A 25,702-nucleotide genomic window follows, 5' to 3' on the forward strand; every position below is an offset into this window, starting at 1 on the left:
TGGAATCAATGGTTTGCGCCATGTCGCATTTGGAGACCCCCTGATGTACCTAAACAGTGGAAACCCCCCAATTCTAACTCCAACCTTAACCCCAACACACCCCTAACCGTAAACCTAACCACACTCCTAACCCCAACAAACCCCTAATCCCAACCCTAATTATAACCCTAGCCCCAACGCTAACCCTAGCCCAACCCTAACCCTAATGGAAAAATGGAAATAAAGACTTTTTTAATTTAATTTTTACCTGAGGGGTGATAAAGAGGGGTTTGAATTACTATTTCTTTTTATTTTGATCACTGTGATAGGGTCTATCAAAATTTCCTATTGTTGTTGGGTGCCGGCCGGCAGATCTCGGCGGGTGCACTACACATGTGCCTGCCATTTTCTTCCCAGAAGATGCCACTGGCTGGGGGCATCATGGGGGGATGTAAGAGGGTCTAGGGACACCAGAGGTAACGGGGGCATTGGGGTACCCCGTTTCTCTCTCCTCTGATGTCCGATCACATCAGAGGAGAGAGAAATGAAATGGGAAATCTGACTTTTTTTGTGGTCGCTGTTATTCTAAGAATAAAGGTGATTGCAACACTGGGGTCGTTAAAAACCGACTCAAATCATGTTCTCTGGGGTCTTGGCTAGGTAGCCAAATCCCCGGAGAATTTCCGACTCTGGGGTGCGCTACTCACTTATTTCTTAGCACTGTTAAAAAGCGGAGCTGAATCATAAGTACCCTTAACTGCCGCAGTTAAAGGGCATATCGGGGGTCAATAAGGAGTTAACTTATCATGCCACTATCTAGGCAACAAACAGTACATTTATTAAAAGTCCTTATACAGCTCTGGAAAAAATTAAGAGACCACTGCACAGTTTTATAAAAATCAGCTTCTCTACATGTCTGAGAGCCATTCCATTCCAGTGTCAGTTGAATTCCAACTAGAGTACACTTCATTCTACTTCTTTTACACTTGCCGTGTTTTTTGTGGCCCATTTTTGCGGGCCGTATTGCCGTAATTTTCACGGTATGCCGCAAAAACGGGCAGCAAAAATCTTCTCAGATTGCCTTTTTTTTGGTTTGGAATAGGTTTTGAAAAGTAGAGGAAAAAAAAAGGAAATTATAAATCACCCACGGTCCCCCATAATAATCTGGAGCTTCCCCTACACTCCTGTATACCGAACAGGGGGGGCAGGGGGGCTTTTCAGCACCCCTACATACCTAAACAAGAATGATGATTCTCAAATAAGATGACTTCATCCCGGTCAGTGGAGAGTCGTTTTCGCTCTCTGCCGGTCTGTAGCTTTGTTGTCCCCTAATGTCTGCTGCTTGACCTTGTTGTAATCGACTGCCATCTTAGAAATTTTAAGGATGGAGGCAACATGAAACTCATTATGTCCCTCTGCTAGTAAAGCCAGAATTGAGCCCTTCTTTTCCTCATTCAAGACTTTTCACCTAATCAGAAGCACATTAAGGCTTCTTTTACACTTGCCGCATTTTTGCGGCCCCAATAGATGTCTATGGGGCCCCAAAAATTTGTCGGAGCACCGTACCCCGTATGGCCGTGAGGGCCGTATTTACGGCAGTGAAAAAATATTGAGCCTACTCGATATTTTTCATGGCTTACGGACACGGCCCCCATTGAAATTGATGGGGCACCAAAAACAACGGAAGCTTGCCCAGTGTGTTGATTTTTCAGTACACTGTGAAGACCGTATTTGCGGAACGCCGTATTTTTTACTAGGACACTCCCATGTACTTCCTGTTCATTACTTCGAAGGCCTGCAGAGACATAAGATGAACCTGGAGAATGTCACTCAGCAACCGCAGGATGACATCAAGGGACCTACAAAAGGAACAGCAAATGGCAGCTGGGGTGAAGTGCACGGCAAGAACAGTTCGTAACAGGCTCCAAGAGGCAGGACTCAAGTCATGTAAAGCTAGAAAAAAAAACCTTTCATCAATGAGAAGCAAAGGAGAGCCAGGCAGAAGTTTGCCAAAGACCATAAGGATTGGACCATAGAGGACTGTAGTAAGGTAATCTTCTCTGGTGAGTCTAATTTTCAGCTTTGCCCAACACCTGGTCGTTTAATGGTTAGACGGAGGCCTGGAGAGACGTACAAGCCACGGTGTCTTGCACCCACTGTGAAATTTGGTGAAGGATCGGTTTTGATCTGGGGATGCTGCAGTAAGGCTGGAATTGGACAGGTAAATTTTTGCAAAGGATGTATGAATCAAGCCGCATACAAGGCTATCCTGGAAAAACAGTTGATTCCTTCTGCTCAGGCAATGTTCCCCAACTCTGAGGACTGGTTTTTCCAGCAGGACAATGCGCCATGCCACACAGCTAGGTCAATCAAGGTATGGATGACGGACCATCACATCAAATCCCTGTCATGGCCAGCCCAATCTCCAGACCTGAACCCCATTAAAAACCTCTGGAAGGTAATCAAGAGGAAGATGGATATTCACAAGCCATCAAACAAAGAAGAACTGCTTAAATTTTTGTACCAGGAGTGGCATAAGGTCACCCAAAAGCAGTGTGAAAGACTGGTGGAAAGCATGCCAAGACGCATGAAACTGTGATTAAAAATCATGGTTATTCCACAAAATATTGATTTCTGAACTCTTCCTGAGTTAAAACATTAGTATTTTTGTTTCTAAATGATTATGAACTTTTTTTTTGCATTATTTGAGGTCTGCAAGCAATGCATTTTTTTTTGTTATTTCGACTATTTCTCATTTTGAGAAAATACAAAATTGCTTGGAACTTCGGAGACATGTTGTCAGTAGTTTGTAGAATAAAAGCACAATTTACATTTTACTCAAAAATATACCTATAAAGAGAAAAATCAGACAAACTGAAAATTTTGCAGTAGTCTCTAAATTTTTGCAAGAGCTTTTTTGCAAGAGCTGTATATACCGGTATATATATTTCTTTTGCACCCTAAATACTGTGAGCGAAATGAGAAAGAGGAGACAAAGAATCAACATTTAACAGTGAAGAACTGTCCAGATGGTATAGGATTTATTTGTCTTTAGACCCTCAAGTGAAATGTAAAATTAAAATACTGATGCATAATGACAGTCCCAGAATACATCCAGTGCCAGAAAGGCATTTTCAGCTTTTGTCAGTGTCATTACTGTAGATTACAGTTAATGGCATATTCTATATGCTGTAAAGCAGTTAGTCTGACAGCTTCAGGCACAGATCTTTGGTTGACAATACAAAACTATTTTTCCCAGCATAGAAGCTTCTTTATACCTTAAAATAACTTGCTGGTTTAGAGGTATTTTACAGTAAGTGCAGAACCTCTTCATATTGCAGTGGTGAAATCTAACAGCAATTTTTACCATACTGTGAGCATAGTCCCGCTATCCAATTAACAAATGGCGAATAAAAGTCTGTAAATGTTAGGAAATCAAGCAGTCATACAGTAAAGGTGGATCAGTACTGCCATTACACGTATATTATATTGAAACTCTGCATTTTATTCCAAATATGTCACCATGCTGTGTTATGTACTTACACACTATGCACAATTATCATAATGACTAATATGGGGATGGTAAGTCGTGAACTATTACAGTAGGAGAAATAAGTATTTGATCCCTTGCTGATTTTGTAAGTTTGCCTACTGATAAAGACATGTGTACATGAGTTATAACAACATCTCTGGCCATTACGTGACTTACACTCTACATTGTCACTAGTTTTAACTGCTGCATTCTCCATTTGTAATTTGCAATCCACAGTTTAGGGGAAGGTGATGAGCTGTAGTGATTTCTCTCAAAGACAGCACAGCACAGGAATGGGGATGCAGAGCTGCACGTCTTGATCTGACTCAAGCTCTAATGTGAGCAGAGGTGTACATAAAATTCATGGAAACCAATAGCAACATTTTAATTGGCTCCCCCTCCTCTAAAAAAAATTTTGGCGGAGTAGTCTCATGTCTCCAAAAATGTTTAAGCAGGGAGACAGACATGTATTGCAGCACATGCGTAGTAATTATGCCCCTAATTGAAGCCCCTTAGTGGTCTCATACACTAAAACACCTTTCATGGACATTATAGAGTTTGATACCTTAAAAAAATTCACCCACTCCCACAGCGCATGATACCCCCACACTGTATCATTGTCCCCACAATACCCCACACAGTATGAGGGTTCTTCAGTATAATGTTAGAAGAAACTTTAACCCTGTAATGTACATCAGTTAGCTGGTGTAGTAAAGTTTACATTTTGAATCTGCGGCATGTCACCACCAAGTTAGATCTACATTATTACAGAAAGTGCTGCACTTTCATTTATACTTTTTTTATATTACAGGAAATAAAGAAAGCAGCATTTATTACTGATGACAGATTATGGTGGACATTTCAGTTGCTTGTCATAATCTGTGACCAATGATGTTTAATGGAATAGTGCTTACTAATTTTCATGGATTATGCAATTAACTTTAGTCCTGATTGAGGCTTGGATATCCTGATTTTTCCCTTCTTTTCTTATTTATAAATCCATGGGCGGACATACCGCATGTGCAGCTGGTGCGGCTGCAACGGGGCCCGGAGGTGGAGGGGGCCCCTGCATGGTGGCTGATAATGAGGGCAATCTTACCTGTTTATACAGCCCTGAGGTTCCGGGGGGGCCCTGGTGGCCCTCATGTAAGGTGAGCAGGGATAGATCCCTGCAGCTCCACTGCCTACAAGAGAAAATAGCAACAGAGTGGAGCTGCAGCGATCTGTCCCGCTTCCTGCCCGCTCCTCCTGTTTCACTCAGCAGTCAGCTGTGCGGCTGGATGACATCATCATATAGCGCGCAGCTGTGCCATAGACAGGAAGCTACCGACGACGGTGATGCTGTGGGAGAGAGTGCGGAGTGGTGCTGTGTGTGTGTACATATATGTGTGTGTGTAGAAATGAGTGATGGTGTGTGCGTGCATGCGTAGCGCTGTGGAGAAACATGCAGAGAGGTGAATTGATGCTGTGTGTGTCTGTGTGTAGGTGGAGGACATGGCAATGAAGGGGATGATGGGGAGAAGGCAGTGATGGGGGTGATGGAGAGGGCAATGATGGAGGTGGTGGAATGGGCAATGATGGTAGTGGTGGGGAGAAGGCAATGATGGTGGTGGTGGAAAGGATAATGAGGGTGGTGGAAAGGGCAATAATGGGTGTGGTAGAGAGGAAGAAATGATGGAGGTGGTGGCATGGGCAATGATGGGGTGTTGGGGAGAAGGCAATGATGGGGGTGATGGAAAGAGCAATAATGGGGAGGTTAAATGGGCAATGATGGTGGTGGGAGGAGAATGCAATGATGGAGGTGGTGGAAAGGACAATGAAGTTGTGTTGGAAAAGGCAATGGTGGGAGAGGAGGAAATGATGGAAGTGGTGGAGTGGGCAATGATGGTGGTGGTGGGGGAGAAGGCAAGGATGGAGGTGGTGGAAAAGGCAATAATGGGGGAGGAGGAAATGATGGAAGTGGTGGAATTGGCAATGATGGGGATGTTGGGGGAAAAGGCAATGATGGTGGTGGAAAGGATAATGATGGTGGTGAAAAGAGCAATGATGGGGAGGAGGAAATTATGGAGGTGGTGGAATGGGCAATGATGGGGTGGAGGGGAGAAGGCAATGATGGTGGCAGTGGAAAGGACAATGATGGGTGTGGTGTGGAAGGAGGCAATGATGGAGGTTGTAGGGGAGAAAGCAATGATAGGTGGTAGAAAGGGCAAATGATGGGGTGGTAGGGGAGAACAATGATAGAGGTGGTGGAAAGGACAATGATAGGGGTGGGGGAAGAAAGCAATGATGGAGGTGGTGGAATGGGCAATGATGGTGGTGGTGGAAAGGACAATAATGGGGGTGGTGGAATGGGCAATGATGGGGTGGTGGGGTAGAAAGGAATGATAGACGTCACCGCTCTGCTGTCCAGAATCCCAGAGTGCCTATCAGCCATATCCTCCTTCTCTCGCTTCCTCAAACTCAGTGTGGACAAATCTGAACTCATCATCTTTCCTCCATCCCACAGATCTTCCTTACCTGACCTATCTATCGCAATCAATGACATCATGCTTTCCCCCGTACCGGAAGTCCGCTGCCTCGGAGTAAACTTCGACTCTGCCCTGTCCTTCAAACCGCACATCCAAGCTCTTTCCACCTCCTGTCGCCTCCAGCTCAAAAATATCTCCAGAATCCGTCCTTTCCTCAACCTTCAATCTACTAAAATGCTTGTGCATGCCCTCATCATCTCCCGCCTTGACTACTGCAACATCCTTTTCTGCGACCTCCCTGCTAACACCCTTGCACCTCTCCAGTCCATCCTTAAGGCTACGTTCACACTAGCGTTGTGCGCCGCTGCGTCGGCGACGCAACGCACAACGCACGCAAAAACGCGGCAAAACGCACGCAAAAACGCTGCGTTTTGCAACGCATGCGTCGGTTTTTGCCGAAAATCGGACGCAAGAAAAATGCAACTTGTTGCGTTTTCTTGGTCTGACGCTTGCGACAAAAAAGACGCATGTGTGGCACAACGCAACAAAAAAAAACACATGCGTCCCCCATGTTAAGTATAGGGGGCGCATGACGCATGCGTCGCCGCTGCGTCGCCGACGCAAATCCGACGCACATTAGCTTAACGCTAATGTGAACGTAGCCTAACTCTGCTGCCTGACTAATCCATCTCTCTCCTCGCTACTCCTCCGCTTCCCCCCTCTGCAAATCTCTTCACTGGCTCCCATTCCCTCAGCGTATCTAGTTCAAATTACTAATACTGACCTACAAGGCCATCCATAACCTGTCTCCTCCATATATCTCTGAACTAATCTCCATATATCTTCCCTCACATAATCTCCGGTCCTCCTAAGACCTCCTTCTCTCCTCCACACTTATTCGCTCCTCATCCAATCGACTCCAAGACTTCTCCCGAATATCCCCCATCCTCTGGAATTCTCTGCCCCAACACTTCCGGTTACCCACCACATTCGGATCCTTCAGACGGAGCCTGAAAACACATCTCTTCAGGAAAGCCTACAGCCTGCACTGACCCCGCTGCCTCCTCATCACTACCGAAGCTACCGCCTCACCAACACCGAAGCTACCGCCTCACCAACATCGGAGCTCCTGCAACCCCCAACCTACTGTCTCCTTCTCCATAATCCTGCAGAATGTAAGCCCGCAAGGGCAGGGTCCTCGCCCCTCTGTATCAGTCTGTCATTGTAAGTTTGTCTACTGTAAGTGATATCTGTAACTTGTATGTAACCCCTTCTCATGTACAGCACCATGGAATCAATGGTGCTATATAAATAAATAATAATAATAATAGAAGTGGTGGAAACCGCAATGATGGTGGTGGGGGAGAAGGCAATGATGGGGGTGGGGGGAGAGGACAATAATGGGATGCGGGGGGAGGAGGACAATGAGGGGTGTGGGGGATTGGGATGGGAGGAAGGGGGATTCATAGTGGATTTAGGAACAAGAGGAGGTGGAGGAAGACATTATTATCGCTTATTATGTCTAACACAGTCCCTTAGTATATAGTGTACTTGCTTATTATGTATAGCGCATCCCTCAGTATATAGTGAAGTCACTTTTTATGTATAGCATAGTCCCTTAGTATATAGTGTACTCACTTATGTATAGCACAGTCCCTTAGTATACAGTGTAGTCACTTACTATGTCTAAGACAGTCCCTTAGTATATAGTGTACTTACTAATTATGTATAATACATTCCCTTACTATATATTGTACACACTTATTATGTATAACACCATCCTTAGTTACATAGTTTCCTCTTTTATTATGTATAACACCGTCCTTTTTTATGTACCATCCTCTCTAGTTATATTTGATGCCGTCCCTTATTATCTAGCTTCCTCTGCTGTTATGTACAGTGCTGTCTCTTACATAGTGTATCTTTGTTATTCTTGTTATTCACAGCCCCTCTATTATTACATAGTCCCCTCTCTTGTTAGATATAAAATGACTGTTGATGGAGAAGCCGGTGACCAGACTACCAGTCCATCAGCTCTATTTTTGTTATTCACAGCACCCTCTTTTATTACATATTCCCCTCTCTTGTTAGATATAAAATGACTGTTGATGGAGGAGTCAGTGACCAGACTACCAGTCCATCAGCTCCTCCAATAGAAAATAAGCTTTTCCATGCTCCATCAGTCATCATTGCAGTATAGAGCTAACAAGATAGGACGGTATGTAATAAAAAACAGGGCTCTATATAATCCAATATGTAAGGGACGGAACTGTACATAACAAGAGGGGGCACTGTATAATAAGGGACAGCAATATACATAATAAATGGAGACTATGTAATATATATACATGATTGCAAAAAAGCCCCAAAGAAAAAGAGGGTGACAAAAATACATGTAAGAGATCAAAAAACTGTGTAAAATCACTGGACAGCTTATTTTGAAAAGTTACTTGAAAGCACACTTATACTTTATGCCCCAGTCAAATGTGGTGGATGTAAGCCATGACTATCCCCAAAAGTGGGTGTGGAGACATAGGGGTTCAAAAACACATGGACCAGGCATCGTCTCACCGAACACCCGCTCTCCTTGGGTGTATCGCTACTTAGACAACACAGGGTGAGGGTAAAACAGTGTGGCAATTCTTTATTGAACCACAAAACAGGCAGATAACACACAGAACAGTCCCAGTAAATTACCCAAGATCGTGCACATTAGAGTTTCACTCTTCCGCTGACTCGCCGGGAAAGAGCAGCTGTGCCTTCAGAGCTTCCAGTGCCAACTACCCCACCTGTGGCTCGCACAGAGAGGAGGTAACAACAAGTTTAGGAAGATGAAAGTCCATTTAGGTACAAGGCCAGTTGACCGGAGGGTCACAACCTGGTGTCATGGATGTGTCAGATGCTAAAGTCGCTCTGCATCTGGCTGCAGAATGTCTCTGCATTTGGCATTGTAGATGCCTTCTTAATCCTTCTGACTTTTGGACCCAGTGGCAACCTCCCTCCGGCTCTAATTGACACACCTGGATCTGGGTGTTTATAGACTCTCAGGCTGCTTCAGGGACTCATTGGTGATATTCACATTTTCCTTTGTAAAAGCTTGGAGCTATAGCAGTCGGCTTAATTCCTCTCTGGTGCTGTTGAAGAACATTTGGTGTTACCTCTCTGAGTCTGCTCAAGCTAAGTTGCTTCCCCCTTGATTGTCTCCCTTCTTCTCTTTAGTGTACAGTGGGGACTGACCAGTTGTCACGGGAAGACTAGGTGGGCAAGAGCAATAACCGGGCCCCTGCAATTTCCCTCAGACTAGGGAAATCCTGACTGACCCTCTACCTAGAGTTTAGACTGATGGTGTGCATGTCTAGGCCTCGAACTTCACCCTGTCTCCTGTTTCAACCCTAGGCTGAAACCACCGCCCACCACCCAGTGAAAAGATTATACACCAATACCCACAGTTAGCACAGACAAGGATAACGGAAAATATACACCACGACGCAGTCACTCAGGAATACACAATAAGTGCAGAGGGCAAAATAAATACAAATATAGGAAGGAGTAAATAAGACAAAGGGAAATACACCACCAGCAACGATACTCCAACTACTAGCTCACCACTTCAGACCGAGATAATGCACAAGACAGAAGCTATAATCGTCGACGCCCAATGTTCAGGAGAACTATTAAAAGGCAGTGGGCATGGCCTAACTATCAATAAGAGCTCCAGGTAAATTAACCCCGGACCAGCTAGATGAAATCTAGCCGACGCCAATGAGCGCATAGTGGTCAAAAGCGGAGTTACCGCTGTCTGTCGAACGACCTGGTCTGAACAGTGTCCGACATGACAGTACCCCGTCTTCTACGAGGGACCCCAGGGCCCTCACGGCTTATAGGACCCGGCTTGTCCGGATGACGGCGGTGAAACAACCTGACCTGCCGGTCCGCGTGAACGTCCGAGGCTGGTACCCAGGACCTTTCCTCAGGCCCATAACCACGCCAGTGTACCAAGTACTGTAAAGTGCGGCGCACTACACGAGAGTCAACCACCTTGGAGACTTCGAATTCCAAATTACCATTCACCAAGACTGGAGAAGGCATGGGTGTCGCGTCCACTAGACCCACCATCTTTTTTAGCAACGATCTGTGGAACACGTTGTGTATCTTATACACCGTAGGAAGCTCCAATCGGTACGCTACAGGGTTAATGACAGCGGCGACCCTAAATGGACCAATAAACAGTGGACCCAATTTAAGGGATGGTATTTTGAGTCTTATGTTTTTTGTGGATAACCACACCCAGTCATCCACACTCAGGTCCGGACCTGGCACACGCCTACTGTCAGCCACACGTTTGTACCTAGCACCCACACTCAACAGGCGCTGTTTAACTCTCCTCCAGACTGATGACAATTGTGCTCCTAACTGATCTTCCTCCGGAACGCCGGAAGAGCCCCTCTGACTTAAAGTACAAAATTGAGGATGTAGCCCGTAAACACAAAAAAACGGAGACTCCCCAGACGACTCCTGACGGTGATTATTGATGGCAAATTCAGCCAAAGGAAGGAACGTAGACCACTCCTCCTGGTTATACGAAACAAAGCAGCGTAAGTACTGTTCCAAATTTTGGTTCATACACTCAGTCTGACCATTTGACTGAGGATGAAACGCCGAAGAATGAGACAACTTGATCCCCAGCCGTGAGCAAAATGCTTTCCAAAATTTTGCCACAAACTGAGTACCCCTATCAGACATGATGTCAGACGGAACCCCATGAAGTCTGACCACCTCCTGCACAAATACCTGAGCCAGAGTCTTAGCGTTAGGCAACGAAGGCAAAGACACAAAATGCGACATTTTTGAAAACCGATCAACAATCACCAAGATGACCGTGTTCCCAGATGAGGAGGGCAAGTCAGTGATAAAATCCATGGAGATTTCCATCCATGGCTTACTAGGTACCTCAAGAGGAAGTAGTGTGCCAACAGGACGGGAGCGGGGCGTCTTAGCCCTAGCGCACGTGGTACAAGCTGACACGTATGAGACCACGTCCTGTCGGATCTTGGGCCACCAAAACCAACGTGACACCAACTCCAAGGTACCCCTAACCCCTGGGTGGCCAGCCAGGACAGCATCATGATGCACCGCCAAAACCTTTAAGCGGAGATGAAGCGGTACACAAGATTTGTTGATGGGAAGCTCAGACGGTACCTCCTCCTGAGCCTCAGCAATCTCAACCTCGGTAGTGAGAGCCGAAACCACAACACCCTTTTGGAGGATGGGTACAGGATCCTTCCGAGGTTCTCCCCCTGGAAAACACCTGGACAGAGCATCCGCCTTAGTGTTTTTAGACCCTGGTCTGAAAGTGACAACAAAGTTGAACCGCGTGAAAAACAATGCCCAGCGAGCCTGCCTGGGAGACAGACGCTTGGCTGACTCCAAATACATCAGATTCTTATGATCGGTAATAACAGTAACCTGATGAACCGACCCCTCCAAGAAGTGTTGCCATTCCTCAAAGGCCAACTTGATTGCCAACAACTCCCTGTAGCCGATATCGTAGTTACGTTCGGCGGGCGACAGTTTCTTGGAAAAATAGGCGCATGGACGCAAATTACTCAAAGATGAGCCTTGTGATAGTACCGCCCCCACACCAACCTCAGACGCATCGACTTCTACAATAAAAGGTCTTGATACATCTGGCTGCACAAGAATGGGGGCTGAAACAAAACTGTTCTTAAGAAATTCAAATGCGCGCACAGCAGCCTCAGGCCAAACGGAGAAATTGGTACCCTTTTTAGTCATGTCAGTTAGCGGTTTAGCAATGATGGAAAAATCCTTGATAAATTTCCTATAGTAGTTAGAAAACCCAAGGAACTGCTGAAGTGCTTTCAGGTTATCAGGCCATTCCCAATGCAGCACCGCTTGCACCTTAGAGGCGTCCATTTTAAAACCAGAAGCAGACACAATATAACCCAAGAAAGGCAACTCTTGAACAGAAAACACACATTTCTCAAGTTTAGCATACAGCTTATTCTCTCGGAGAAGCTGTAACACCTGCCTGACATGACCTAAATGAGTATCACGGTCGCAAGAATATATGAGAATGTCATCGAGGTACACGATAACGAATATCCCCAAAACATGCGAGAACACATCATTAATGAAATGTTGGAACACTGCAGGTGCGTTAGTCAACCCAAATGGCATCACCAAATTTTCAAAATGACCCTCAGGGGTATTAAAAGCCGTCTTCCACTCATCACCTTGACGGACTCTTATGAGGTTGTACGCCCCCCTGAGGTCAAGCTTGGTAAACCACTTAGCACCTGCCACCTGGTTGAACAAATCTGGTATCAGTGGCATAGGGTATGGATCACGAACCGTAATCTAGTTCAACTCCCTGAAATCCAAACACGGGCGTAATCCACCATCTTTCTTCTTCACGAAGAAAAACCCTGCTGCCACAGGCGAGGATGAAGGCCTGATGTGCCCTTTGCTCAAGCTTTCAGCAATGTAATCCTTTAACGCTTGTCTCTCCGGACCGGAGATGTTAAACATCCTTGCTTTAGGCAATTTGGCCCCTGGTTTAAACCTGATAGTACAGTCATAGGGACGATGTGGCGGCAACTCTGAACATCCCTTCTCAGAGAACACATCCATAAAATCCAGAAGTGACTCCGGAACGCTTGAAGTCACAGCAGACACACATGTGGCTAGGCAATTCTCCTGGCAGAACTCACTCCACTGAATTATGTCCTGAGTTTTCCAGTCAATTACCGGGTTGTGCATAGACAACCATGGAAAACCCAAAACCACCTGAGCAGGAAGATTCCTGAGCACCTTACATGTAACCTGCTCGGAATGTAAAACCCCAATGTGGAGTTTCACCTCAGCCACAAATTCAGTAATCTCCCCCTGTGAGAGAGGAGCAGCATTGATGGTGACCACGCGGATAGGATGAGGCAGTTTTTCAATCCTAAAACCTGCTGTGCGCGCAAACTCCTCATCAATGAGATTTGTGGCTGAACCACTATCCACAAAAACAGTAATTGGCAGCTCACTGCCAGAGATAATAACCTTAGCAGGGAGCATGCATTGAGAAACCACCATGGAGGATATACAAAAGCTCAGATTGGTCTCCTCCACACCCTCTGAGCTTAGAAGTTTTCCGCCGTTGCGTTTTTCTTAGACAGCAGAGGACAGATGTTAATAAAATGACCAGTTTTACCGCAGTAAAAACAGGCTCCCTGCTTCCTGAGCTCAGGGGCTCGACGCTTCACATGTGACACCCCTGCGATTTGCATAGGCTCCGTGGGCTCACCTGCAGCAACCTCACGTGAACCTAAACCCTCTCCCATAGGCGATGTCTCATGCTCCCCCTGACGCAAACGGCGATCAATGCGGACAACCAGACTTATAGCGGAGTCTAGAGAAGTAGGAGTCTGGTACATCAGAAGGGCTTTTTTAACCCTTCCAGAAACCCCATGAATAAACTGACTCCGCAGCGCTGGATCATTCCACTGTGTATTGATCGCCCAGCGACGAAATTCAGAACAGTAATCCTCTGCAACTCGCTCCCCCTGGCGAATAGTGCGTATCTTAGATTCAGCTAGAGCCATTCTGTCAGGCTCATCGTAAATATTTCCAAGAAAGGAAAAAAAACTCTCCACAGAGTCAAATGCAGCTGAATCAGATGGCAAAGAAAACGCCCATGCTTGGGGATCCCCGCTTAACAATGACAACACCAGGCCCACACGCTGAGCCTCATTACCCGAGGAGATCGGGCGCATACGGAAATATAGTTTGCAAGCTTCACGAAAAGAAACAAATTTACTGCGTTACCCAGCAAATTTTTCAGGCAAAGGAAACTTAGGCTCAGCAACTCTACCTGTCACTCCAGCTTGCACATTAGATACTGCTAGTCCTTGTTGCTGCACTGCCCCCCTCAACTCAGTGACCTGTAGGGACAGCGCCTCCAACTGGCGGGTTATGGAAGTCATGGGATCCATGACAAAACAAAAAAAAAAGGAAACCCCTTTTTTTTTTTTGTTTTAAAGGCCGATTATAATGTCACGGGAAGACTAGGTGGGCAAGAGCTAATAACCCGGGCCCCTGCAATTTCCCTCAGACTAGGGAAATCCTGACTGACCCTCTACCTAGAGTTTAGACTGATGGTGTGCATGTCTAGGCCTCGAACCTCACCCTGTCTCCTGTTTCAACCCTAGGCTGAAACCACCGCCCATCACCCAGTGAAAAGATTATACACCAATACCCACAGTTAGCACAGGCAAGGATAACGGAAAATATACACCACGCCGCAGTCACTCAGGAATACTCAATAAGTGCACAGGGCAAAATAAATACAAATATAGGAAGGAGTAAATAAGACAAAGGGAAATACACCACCAGCAACGATACTCCAACTACTAGCTCACCACTCCAGACCGAGATAACGCACAAGACAGAAGCTATAATCGGTGACGCCCAATGTTCAGGAGAACTATTTAAAGGCAGTGGGCATGGCCTAGCTACCAATAAAAGCACCAGGTAAATTAACCCCGGACCAGCTAGATGAAATCTAGCCGACGACAATGAGCGCATAGTGGTCAAAAGCGGAGTTACCGCTGTCTGTCGAACGACCTGGTCTGAACAGTGTCCGACATGACACCAGTGCCTATCCCTTCCATACTCTGGGCCTAGCTCTAGGGATATACAGGGCTTGGCAATTGGTGTGGAAACAGTAAAGGGATGGTAGGGTAGGCAGGGTGCTATTAGATCTGCCTACGGGTCTCTACTTCCCCTTTCCCTAGCGTTTGGGCTTCCTTCCTTTTTTCCCCTTGTGTTGCACTTAGTCTTCCCACACTGTGCGTGACACCTGGTTTCTCTGAACATCTTGATGGAGCCAGGCGACCAGTGGGTCCCAATCCTGGCTTTCCCCAAATGTATCCATGGATTAGCGATGGTCAATGGAGCAGATCTGCACAATGCTGTGTCCTCACAGTAGTGTACTCTTGTCAATTCAAGTCTGAATTCTGACACATTTTGATGAGTAAATTTGACATACTATTAGTAAAGTACTTCATTACTGTCATACTATCTCAACTCATTTTTCCAACTGTGAATAAGGTCATTTTGTCACCCACAAGTTGTCACGACTACAACCATGTTTCCTATCATTAGATGGGGCTGGCAGCAAGACATTTGTGATCTTAATGTTTTGCTGTCTCAAGAAGCTGTGTAGTCCCTAGTCTTACTCATTTATTCACTTCCAGATATGTCTCCAAGGTAAGGAATTATAGTATCTCTGCTGAATAAACCACAAAAGTCCACTTATGTCTACTTTCTGGTTCAGTTACAACAAATAAATGATAAGTGAAACACAATGATGACATCTAATACTGCAAGGAAATTCTATAAATGTCTTTACTATTTAAAGTCTGAACTGAATTCATAGTAGTTAGAAACCAGTGATCCATTCTTTCACTTAATTACAGGCCTGGGATTCCAGCTGAATTCCAGTGCTACGCACACAGGTTTCATGGAACAGGCAGAAGACAAGCCAGCTGTGGCATCCCAATATTTCATGCTCATTCTCTCAATCAATTAGTAAATTACTGGCCTCAATGATTTGTAAAGGTGGTTTTCAGGCAATTAGCTTGGGGTTTATTGTTGATGTAAATTCTAATTAGTTTTTATTTCGCTTACCGAGTTGAAATTATTCATTTAAAACTCTTTATTTTTGTGATTTGTTGTAATTTAAAAATATAGAAGTCCCCAATAATGCCTATCCCAAATACCTATGACTTCTGTGAAACATTCATCTAAACATCATCTGTGCAGTTGGTTCTGGCATCCATGGGTAAGATATGCCTATCTATACATATGCACTTTTGGCACTTTATCTCTAGCTCTATAGGAATATGGTAATTTTGCCATACGCTATACTTAATAGTGAGCTTGTTCCTTTGATAGGTGTTACATTTCTCGCCCGTTTATATTAGGTTCTTATTAGGCTACTCTCTGTTAGGCTACTTTCACACTAGCATCGTACTCGGCCCGTCGCAGAGCGTCGGGCCGACATACCGACGCTAGCGTTGTATACGCCGCACAAAGGGGGCAGCGGATGCATTTTTCCAGCGCATCCGCCGCCCCATTGTGAGGTGCGGGGAGGTGGGGGCGGAGTTCCGGCCGCGCATGCGAGGTCGGAAATGGCGGTCCGTCGGCCGCAAAAAAACGTTACAAGCAACATTTTTTGCAGCCGACGGTCCGCCACAACACGGCGCAACCGTCGCACGACGGTTGCGACGTGTGTCAATGCGCCGCAAATGCGTCGCTAATGTTAGTCAATGGGAAAAAAAACGCATCCTGCAAGCACTTTTGCAGGATGCGTTTTTTTGCCAAAACTACGCATTGCGACGTATTGAAAAAAACGCTAGTGTGAAAGTAGCCTTAGGAGTCAAGTTTCCTCTGCTGCACAGGGGGAATCTCGATCCGTGTCTGCTGCGGTCTCCCATTCTCCATCGGCCGCAGTGGAGCCTGCTCAGCGGAGACGTCGGTCCCAGCGTCTCACTGAGCCTGATTCTGTGCAAAGGGTTATTGCTGCCTCTCCAGGCTCTGCTATTGTACCCTGCACTGATCTACGGCGAACAGGCTTTTCTGGGACTAAATCCTGCTTTGCACACACTGAGCATGCCCAGGGTAAGATCTCTCAGTGGAGATCAAGGGTCACATGTTCAGGTACTGCAGCCAATTCTATTGGTCTTTCTAGGAAGGTCCTGTAGGTACGCAGGCTTTGTAGCAGTCTCTTATTCGTTCTCTTTAGGAAGGTCTTGTACGTGCTGCAGCTATTTAAGGCTCGCATGGCCGCACGGCCATGCGCTAGTATCTTCTAAAGTTACATGCTTTGCACCACTGTGGTCATATGCGTGAATGTGTTCCGGGACCCGGCTGAAATAAGCCCCTAGAATGCTGGCACCTCCGGCGAGGAGTGTTGTGTGCATGCGTGACCACTGACTGCTCTCTTCTGGGTAGTTAGCCTGTGTCTCTGTGAGAGTTAACAGGGCACTGAGCTTTGCTTTCTCGGCCACTCTGTGAAGCTAACAGAGCTGGTTAATACCGCCATATTATGCCGCCATTCACTTAGCGGCAGGATATTTCCTGCACGGTGGATCCCGGGTTGCGAACGCACCAATCACATCAATAAATATATTCGGTGCGTTCCGCAAACCCTAACAGTATACTAGCGCCAAGATCTGGCTAAGTAATGGTGGACGAACAGCGATTGCAGGGGTACATCCAGCTGCTGGAGGGCCGGTTGGCGTCTCTCGAGCGTGCAACCTCGGCGGTGGATGTTACCGCAATTGCTGTTCAGGCTGCCAGCGTGGCTGCAGCAGTTTTACCCACTGCCATCTCTGTTCCGACCTTATCCCACCTTCCGTTGCCTGAAAAATTCTCTGGGGACAGTAAGTCCTGTAGGGGATTCGTGAGCCAGTGCGGTATACATCTCGAGCTCCTGGCTGCACGTTTTCCCACAGAGCGGGCAAAGGTGGGATTTGTAATTTCTCTCCTGTTGGACAGAGCTTTGGAGTGGGCTACGCCGCTGTGGGAGCGCAACGATCATGTGGTGCAGAGTGTTCCTCGGTTTCTGGGCACTCTGAAGCAGGTCTTCGTAGGACCTCAAGTCACCCATGATACGGTGCTCCAACTGCTGGCATTGACTCAGGGTTCGACATTGGTCAGCCAATTTGCCATTCTCTTCCGGACTTTAGCGTCTGAGTTGGAGTGGTCAGATAAAATCCCCATCCCAGTATTTTGGAGGGGGCTGGCTGACCATGTGAAGGACGCTTTGGCCACTAGGGAGATTCCTGCTACACTGGAGGAGCTCATATCTATATCAACTCGCATAGACCTTCGTTTTCACGAGCGAAGGTTGGAGCGAGCCCAGTGTAAGCAGAGGTTTCGGCTGGCTCCCACCTTCGCCAGACCTTTGGAATCTCCGGTCCAGGCGCCCGAGTCACATGAGGCCATAGAGGGGTCGCGAGCGGGGTCTAAGTCCCAGGCCACTCGTGCCCTTAAGGTCTGTCATGTTTGCCGGCAGTCCGGACATCTTGCCTCCAAGTGTCCGCAGCGGTCGAGAAAACGTCAGTGTCTAGTGGCAGTTGGAGGAGGTACATTAGACACGGCGACGTCTACCTCAAAATTGTCATTCAAGAGGACAATTACCATAGGCCCATCCACTCTTATGGTAGAGCTTTGCGTGGACTCTGGGGCGGAGGGTAATTTTATGTCATCCGCTTTCGCTCAGCGACACGCAATACCCCTGGTGATGCTCGCCAAGCCAATAACCATTCGAGTGGTAAATGGGTCGACACTATATTCACAGATTACACACCAAACCATCCCTTTCACTCTTTCTGTATCTCCATCACATCAGGAGATTATTTCTCTTTTGGTCCTTCCTGAGGGAGTTGATGAGGTCCTGTTGGGGATACCCTGGCTTCGTTTTCATTCTCCTCATATAGAGTGGTCCTCAGGGAAAATTTTGGGATGGAGTAAATCCTGTGAGGGTAGATGTCAGAGGGAGTGCGTTCAGGTTGCTGCAACTGAGGTACCCGATGATCTTTCCTCTCTCCCCAAGCACTATTGGCCTTATGCGGACGTATTCTCCAAAAGGGCTGCGGAGACCCTTCCGCCTCACAGCCCCTATGACTGTCCTATCGATCTCTTGCCTGGTGCTGATCCTCCCCGGGGTCGAGTCTATCCGTTATCTCTCCCGGAGATGGAGGCAATGTCTCAGTATGTCCAAGAGAATCTGGCAAGAGGTTTTATTAGGAAGTCAGTGTCACCTGCATGGGCTGGGTTCTTCTTCGTGCAGAAGAAGAGTGGAGAATTACTTCCATGCATTGACTACAGGGGTCTTAATGCCATCACCGTTAAAAACAAGTACCCACTACCCCTGATATCTGAGCTCTTTGATAGGCTACGGGGAGCAAGGGTATTTACTAAATTAGATCTGCGGGGTGCTTATAACCTGATTCGCATCCGTGAGGGGGACGAGTGGAAGATGGCTTTTAACACCAGGGATGGGCACTATGAATATCTGGTGATGCCCTTCGGGCTCTGTAATGCCCCAGCCGTTTTCCAAGACTTTGTGAACGACATCTTCCGGGAGAGGCTCACCACCTCGGTCGTAGTCTATCTGGATGATATTCTCATCTACTCTCCAGATATTGACTCCCACCGGAGAGATGTTCGCAAAGTCTTCGACCTCTTACGGGCAAACTCCCTCTACGCCAAGTTGGAGAAGTGTGTGTTTGAGCAGGAGTCCTTGCCATTCCTTGGTTATATCATCTCTGCCCAGGGTTTGGCTATGGATCCTGCCAAACTACAGGCTGTGATGGACTGGCAGGAACCCCATTCACTTAAAGCGGTGCAGCGCTTTATGGGGTTCATCAATTACTATCGCCAGTTCATCCCACACTTTTCAACTTTGGTAGCTCCCTTGGTTGCCCTCACCAAGAAGGGAGCAAATCCCAAGTTGTGGTCAGAGGATGTCTCCAAGGCATTCCTTTCGATTAAATCACACTTCGCTAGCGCTCCTACTTTACATCGCCCCGATGTAGATAAGCCATTTATAATGGAGGTGGATGCCTCATCCGTTGGTGCTGGAGCAGTCCTTTTCCAAAAGGATGCTCAAGGTCGGAAGCATCCTTGCTTCTTCTTCTCCAAGACCTTCACACCAGCGGAGAGGAATTATTCCATCGGGGACAGGGAGTTGCTAGCAATGAAGTTGGCTTTTTCTGAGTGGAGACACCTCTTGGAGGGAGGGAGCTTTCCCTTCCAAGTATTCACCGACCACAAAAAACTTGGTGTACATACAGACGGCCCAGCGGCTGAATTCTCGCCAGGCCAGATGGTCCCTGTTCTTCTCCCGGTTCCATTTTACTCTCCATTTTCTATCTAGGGAGAAGAACATTCGTGCCGACGCTCTCTCCCGCTCCGTAGTGTCATCTGAGGAGGAGGATGAGGAGCCTCGGCTTATTGTCCCCTCTGATAGCCTGAGAACTCTGGCTCCGGTTTCGCTAGAGTCCGTGCCCCCGGGCAAGACTTTCATACCAGCGAATTTGCAACCGGAGGTTCTCTCTTCGGCTCACTCATCCAGAGTGGGTGGACATTTTGGAACCAAGAGGACATCTGAGCTTTTGGCGAAGACGTACTGGTGGCCGCATATGGCCCGTCACGTCGGGGACTATATTCGGGCGTGTGTCTCCTGTGCCCAGAATCGGTCCTCACGGCAACAGCCTGCTGGGTTACTTTACCCCATGCCGGTGGCAGACAGGCCCTGAGAGATGGTCGGGATGGACTTTGTGGTGGGTTTGCCCAAGTCTCGCGGCTGTACCATCATTTGGGTCATCACCGATCATTTCTCGAAAATGGTGCATTTGGTGCCGCTACCACGGTTACCTTCTGCACGGGCCTTGGCGGCGTTGTTCATTAAACATATTTTCCGCTTACATGGAGTGCCTGATAAAGTTGTCAGCGACCGGGGTCCCCAGTTTGCGTCTCAGTTTTTGAGAGAGCTCTGCTGTTTACTCAGCATAGAGCTGAATCTCTCCTCTGCATATCATCCCGAGACAAATGGGTTGATAGAGAGACTCTGGTGACATACTTACGACATTTTGTCTCTGCTAGGCAGGATGACTGGGCATCCTTGCTACCTTGGGCGGAATTTGCCTTGAACAACGCCGTAGCCGATTCCACTGGTCAGCCTCCTTTTCTCCTTAATTACGGCCAGCATCCGCGTGTCCCTGTGCCCATGCTCGTGTCATCCACCGATTCTAGGGTGGCAGACTGGGCGGTGGAGGCACGTGACATCTGGGACCGCACACAGGATGCCTTCCGGGCCTCCAAGGAGAGAATGAGGGTCTCGGCTGATACACACCGGTGCCCCGCTCCGACCTTTGCTCCTGGCGACTTAGTGTGGCTCTCCGCCCGTGACATCAGGCTGCGAGTTGAGTCCACTAAGTTTTCGCCTCGCTACATTGGCCCGTTCAAGGTTCTGGAACAGGTGAACCCTGTGGTCTACCGTTTGGCTATTCCTCCACGACTTGGTATCACCGATACCTTTCACATTTCCCTCTTAAAGCCCATTCATTTGTCCCGGTTTTCTGAGTCATCTGCCGGGACATCGGGTTCATCCACGGTTTGAGGTGAATGCTATTGTGGGGTGCAAGGTGGTACGTGGCAAGAAATTTTATCTGGTGGATTGGAGGGGTCACGGTCCAGAGGATAGAACCTGGGAGCCTGTGGAGCACATTCGGGCTCCGCTGCTCATTGCAGCTTTTGAGCGTAGCAGGGCTCAAGGAGGGGGGGGCCCTAGGGGGGGGTAATGTTAGGAGTTGAGTTTCCTCTGCTGCACAGGGGGAATCTCAATCCGTGTCTGCTGCGGTCTCCCATTCTCCATCGGCCACAGTGGAGCCTGCTCAGCGGAGACGTCGGTCCCAGCGTCTCACTGAGTCTGATTCTGTGCAAAGGGTTATTGCTGCCTCTCCAGGCTCTGCTATTGTACCCTGCACTGATCTACGGCGAACAGGCTTTTCTGGGACTAAGTCCTGCTTTGCACACACTGAGCATGCCCAGGGTAAGATCTCTCAGTGGAGATCAAGGGTCACATGTTCAGGTACTGCAGCCAAATCTATTGGTCTTTCTAGGAAGGTCCTGTAGGTACGCAGGCTCTGTAGCAGTCTCTTATTGGTTCTCTTTAGGAAGGTCTTGTACGTGCTGCAGCTATTTAAGGCTCGCTTGGCTGCACGGCCATGCGCTAGTATCTTCTAAAGTTACATGCTTTGCGCCACTGTGGTCATATGCGTGAATGTGTTCAGGGACCCGGCTGAAATAAGCCCCTAGAATGCTGGCACCTCCAGCGAGGAGATTGTGTATGAGAGTATTCAGGGACCCGGCTGAAATAAGCCCCTAGAATGCTGGCACCTCCGGCGAGGAGTGTTGTGTGCATGCATGACCACTGACTGCTCTCTTCTGGGTAGTTAGCCTGTGCCTCTGTGAGAGTTAACAGGGCACAGAGCTTTGCTTTCTCGGCCACTCTGTGAAGCTAACAGAGCTGGTTAATACCGCCATATTGTGCCGCCATTCACTTAGCGGCAGGATATTTCCTGCACGGTGGATCCCGGGTTGCGAACGCACCAATCACATCAATAAATATATTCGGTGCAGTCCGCAAACCCTAACACTCTCTTCTTTACATGCATGTGATGTCATGTTACCCAGTTTAACATATTTTTTACTGGGTACATATTTTATACATGACCCCGCTGCCTCCTCATCACTACCGAAGCTACCGCCTCACCAACACCGGAGCTCCTGCAACCCCCAACCTACTGTCTCCTTCCCCATAATCCTGAAGAATGTAAGCCCGCAAGGGCAGGGTCCTCGCCCCTCTGTATCAGTCTGTCATTGTAAGTTTGTCTACTGTAAGTGATATCTGTAACTTGTATGTAACCCCTTCTCATGTACAGCACCATGGAATCAATGGTGCTATATAAATGAATAATAATAATAATAATTTTTGAGTGCCTTTATTATATGGATTGCCTACCTCTGCCAGGTTGCATCATTGTTCATTAGATCTGTCCAGTACTTTCCTGAATTTATTATGTGCACTGGTTTGTCTTGCTTGTATTTAAAATACTAATAAAGTTATATACATTTTCTACAGAAATTTGCTTGACATTAGTAATTATTTATTTTATTTCGACATAGCTACATTTGGGAATCTAAAGCTCTTGTTTCTTTGTTCTGATGTATATTTCATATCTAAACATTACAGAGCACATACAGTGCCTTGAAAACTATTCATACCCGTAAACTTTTCCACATTTTATCAAACTACACCTACAAACTTACATTTTTTGGGGGGGAATTTAATGTAATATATATCAATTCTAGGGATGAGCAAACATGCTCGGATAAGGTGTTATCCGTGTATGCTCGTGTGCTAATAAAGGATTTTTGCGTCCTCGGATATTATGTTTGAATCGCTGTGGCTGTATGTCTTGTGGCTGTTCAACAGCCAGAACACATGCAGGGATTACTTAAACAGGGAATACCAGTATGCGTTGTGGCTGTCGATCAACCATGAGATATGCAGCTGCGGGGACTTGAAAATAGTATTCAAGCACACCGAATATACTCTATTAGCAAACGAGTGTGCTCGGATAACACCTTATTCGAACATGCTCGCTCATCACTAATCAATTCCTTTACACTACACAAATAATTGCAATTTTGTGTTTGTATATCACATAAAATCCCTATAAATTACACTTAAGTTTGTTGGTGTAATGTGAGAAAATGTTGGAGAGTTTACGGGTAGAGACACCTGGATGTTCGGGTCAGGTGGGTCCGGCCGAACAGTTACAAAAAGTTTCAGTTAGGGTACCAGAACAGTACCCGAAACCCAGACCCCATTCACTTGAATGGGGGGCCCGAACATCCATGAACATCCATTCATGTGCATGACAGCGAGGCAAACACCGCTTCCGATTGGGGGTAAAATCATCCCCACCAGTCAGACAGTCACTTTTCCCATGCTGTCAAAAGATAGCGTGAGCCCGCAGTTGTGATCGGAGGTAAAAAGTTTACCTCCAGTCACTGGTATCAGCTGATGGGACTACTGCTCTGATCATCCAACGCCTGCTGTTGCAAATAACAGCAAGGGCAGGCGGCGGCTGATGAGAGTATTCATCAGTGGCCGCCTGCGCTGTAATTAATTAAAAAAAGGTATGTATTTTTGATAACTAGCCAGGCAAAACTCACAGCTGGGGAATGCAACCCTTAGCTGTCATCTTCAGCAAGGCTGGTTATCAGAGATAGAGAGATACAATTTTTTTAATTATTTAAATAAATAATTTTAAAAAATGTTGTGGGGTCCCCTCATTTTTGACAACCAGCTAAGCTAAAGCAGACAGCTGGGGCTGGTATTCTCAGGTCTGTAAATGGCCATGGATATTGCCCCCCCAGCCTAAAAATAGTAACCCACAGCTGCCTAGAAAAGGTTTTCTACAAGATTTTGGAATGCATAATTATGTAAATTTTCCCAGTAATCCAGAAGAGCATTTTTGAGGTTTTGAGCCTGGTTCTCATTCTAGCTCATTCCAAAGTTGTTCAATGGGGTTGAGATCCAAGCTCTGTTAGGGCCAGTCAAGTTATTTTAACCCAAACTCACACAACCATTACTTTATGAACTTTCCTTTGTGTACTGCAGCACAGTCATGCTGAAACAGAAATGAGTCTTCCCCAAACTGTTCCTACAACACTGGAACCATACAATTGTCCAAAATGTCTTGGCAAGTTAAAGGGAACCTGTCACCCCTAAAATGGCTGGTGAGGTAAGCTCACTGGCATCAGGGGCTTATCTACAGCATTCTGTAATGCTGTAGATAAGCCCCCGATGTTACCTGAAAGAGGAGAAAAAAATGTTAGATTATACTCACCCAGGGGCGGTCCCGGTGCGGTCTGGTCAAATGGGTGTCTCCGGTCCGCTCCGGCGCCTCCCATCTTCATTCCATGACGTCCTCATGACGAGCCGCGGCGTAAAGACCCGAAGAGGACGTCATGGAATGAAGATGGGAGGCGCTGGAGCGGACCGGAGACACCCATCCGACCTGAACGCACCGGGACCGCCCCTGGGTGAGTATAATCTAACGTCTTTTTCTCCTCTTTCAGGTAACATCGGGGGCTTATCTACAGCATTACAGAATGCTGTAGATAAGCCCCTGATGCCGGTGAGCTTACCTCACCAGCCATTTTGGGGGTGACAGGTTCCCTTTAAGGCATTAAAGTGATTTTCCAATTCCAGAAAACCCCTATCCCTGGCCAAGCACAGTCTGTTTTAAAAAAACAAACTTTGCTTTTATCACTCTTCTCGAGTCCAGCACTTAGACTATTTTCTCCAGTCTTAGTGTTGATAGTTCTGCAGCCAAAAAATGAGTGTTGCAGTCAATGCACAAAGCATACTTTGTTTTCTGTTAAACAAACTGCGCCTGAGGTTTAGGACTGCCATAGATTGAGAAGATTGTTTTGTCACTCCAAAGAACACTTCCCTGCTTCAAGGTCCAGTGGTGGTATGCTTTATACTACTCTATCAGATGCTTGCCATTGTGCTTGGTGATGTAAGGTTTACTTGTAGATGCTCGGTTATAGAAACCCATGCCATGAAATTTCTGATGCAGTTTTTCAGCTGAAGTTAATTCTAGAAAACATTTGGACCTCTTGTGTTAGCAGTGTGATAGACCTCTATCCACTATATGCCTCAGCACCTGGCGAGTTTGCGCTGTACTTTACATGGTCTGCCACTTCATGTCTCAGTAAATAGTTCCTAAATGCTTTTGCTTCTCTTTGACAGCACCTACAGTTAATTGAGGATTATTTATGAGGAAAGAAATTTAATGAACTGACTTATTGTAATTGTGAACAGATTCCCAGTAGTAAGTAAATAAATAACAGCAAAATACATAAGGTACTTGACATTTTTTTTTATAAAAAAAAAGTATTGCTGCTATTTATTTACATACTGCAGGTTATTTTTTGATTGTCTTTATCCTAGGTTTTAATGTGCACCTACATATTACACAAACCGGCGTTTTCATTTTTGTTGTAACAATGACATACTATTACAGTACCACACTCGTATTGAGAACTCTATAGAGAGACTTGT

The 25,702-nt window shown here is 46.7% G+C and overlaps 1 protein-coding gene across 2 annotated transcripts in view; it reads right to left on the reverse strand.

Moving 5' to 3' along the window:
* Positions 1–25,702, reverse strand: part of TPD52L1 (TPD52 like 1) — a 108,978-nt gene that overhangs the window by 33,160 nt on the left and 50,116 nt on the right. The window lies entirely within an intron of this gene.

The sequence above is a fragment of the Ranitomeya variabilis genome, chromosome 2 (genome assembly GCF_051348905.1).
Source record: "Ranitomeya variabilis isolate aRanVar5 chromosome 2, aRanVar5.hap1, whole genome shotgun sequence".
NCBI lineage: Eukaryota > Metazoa > Chordata > Amphibia > Anura > Dendrobatidae > Ranitomeya > Ranitomeya variabilis.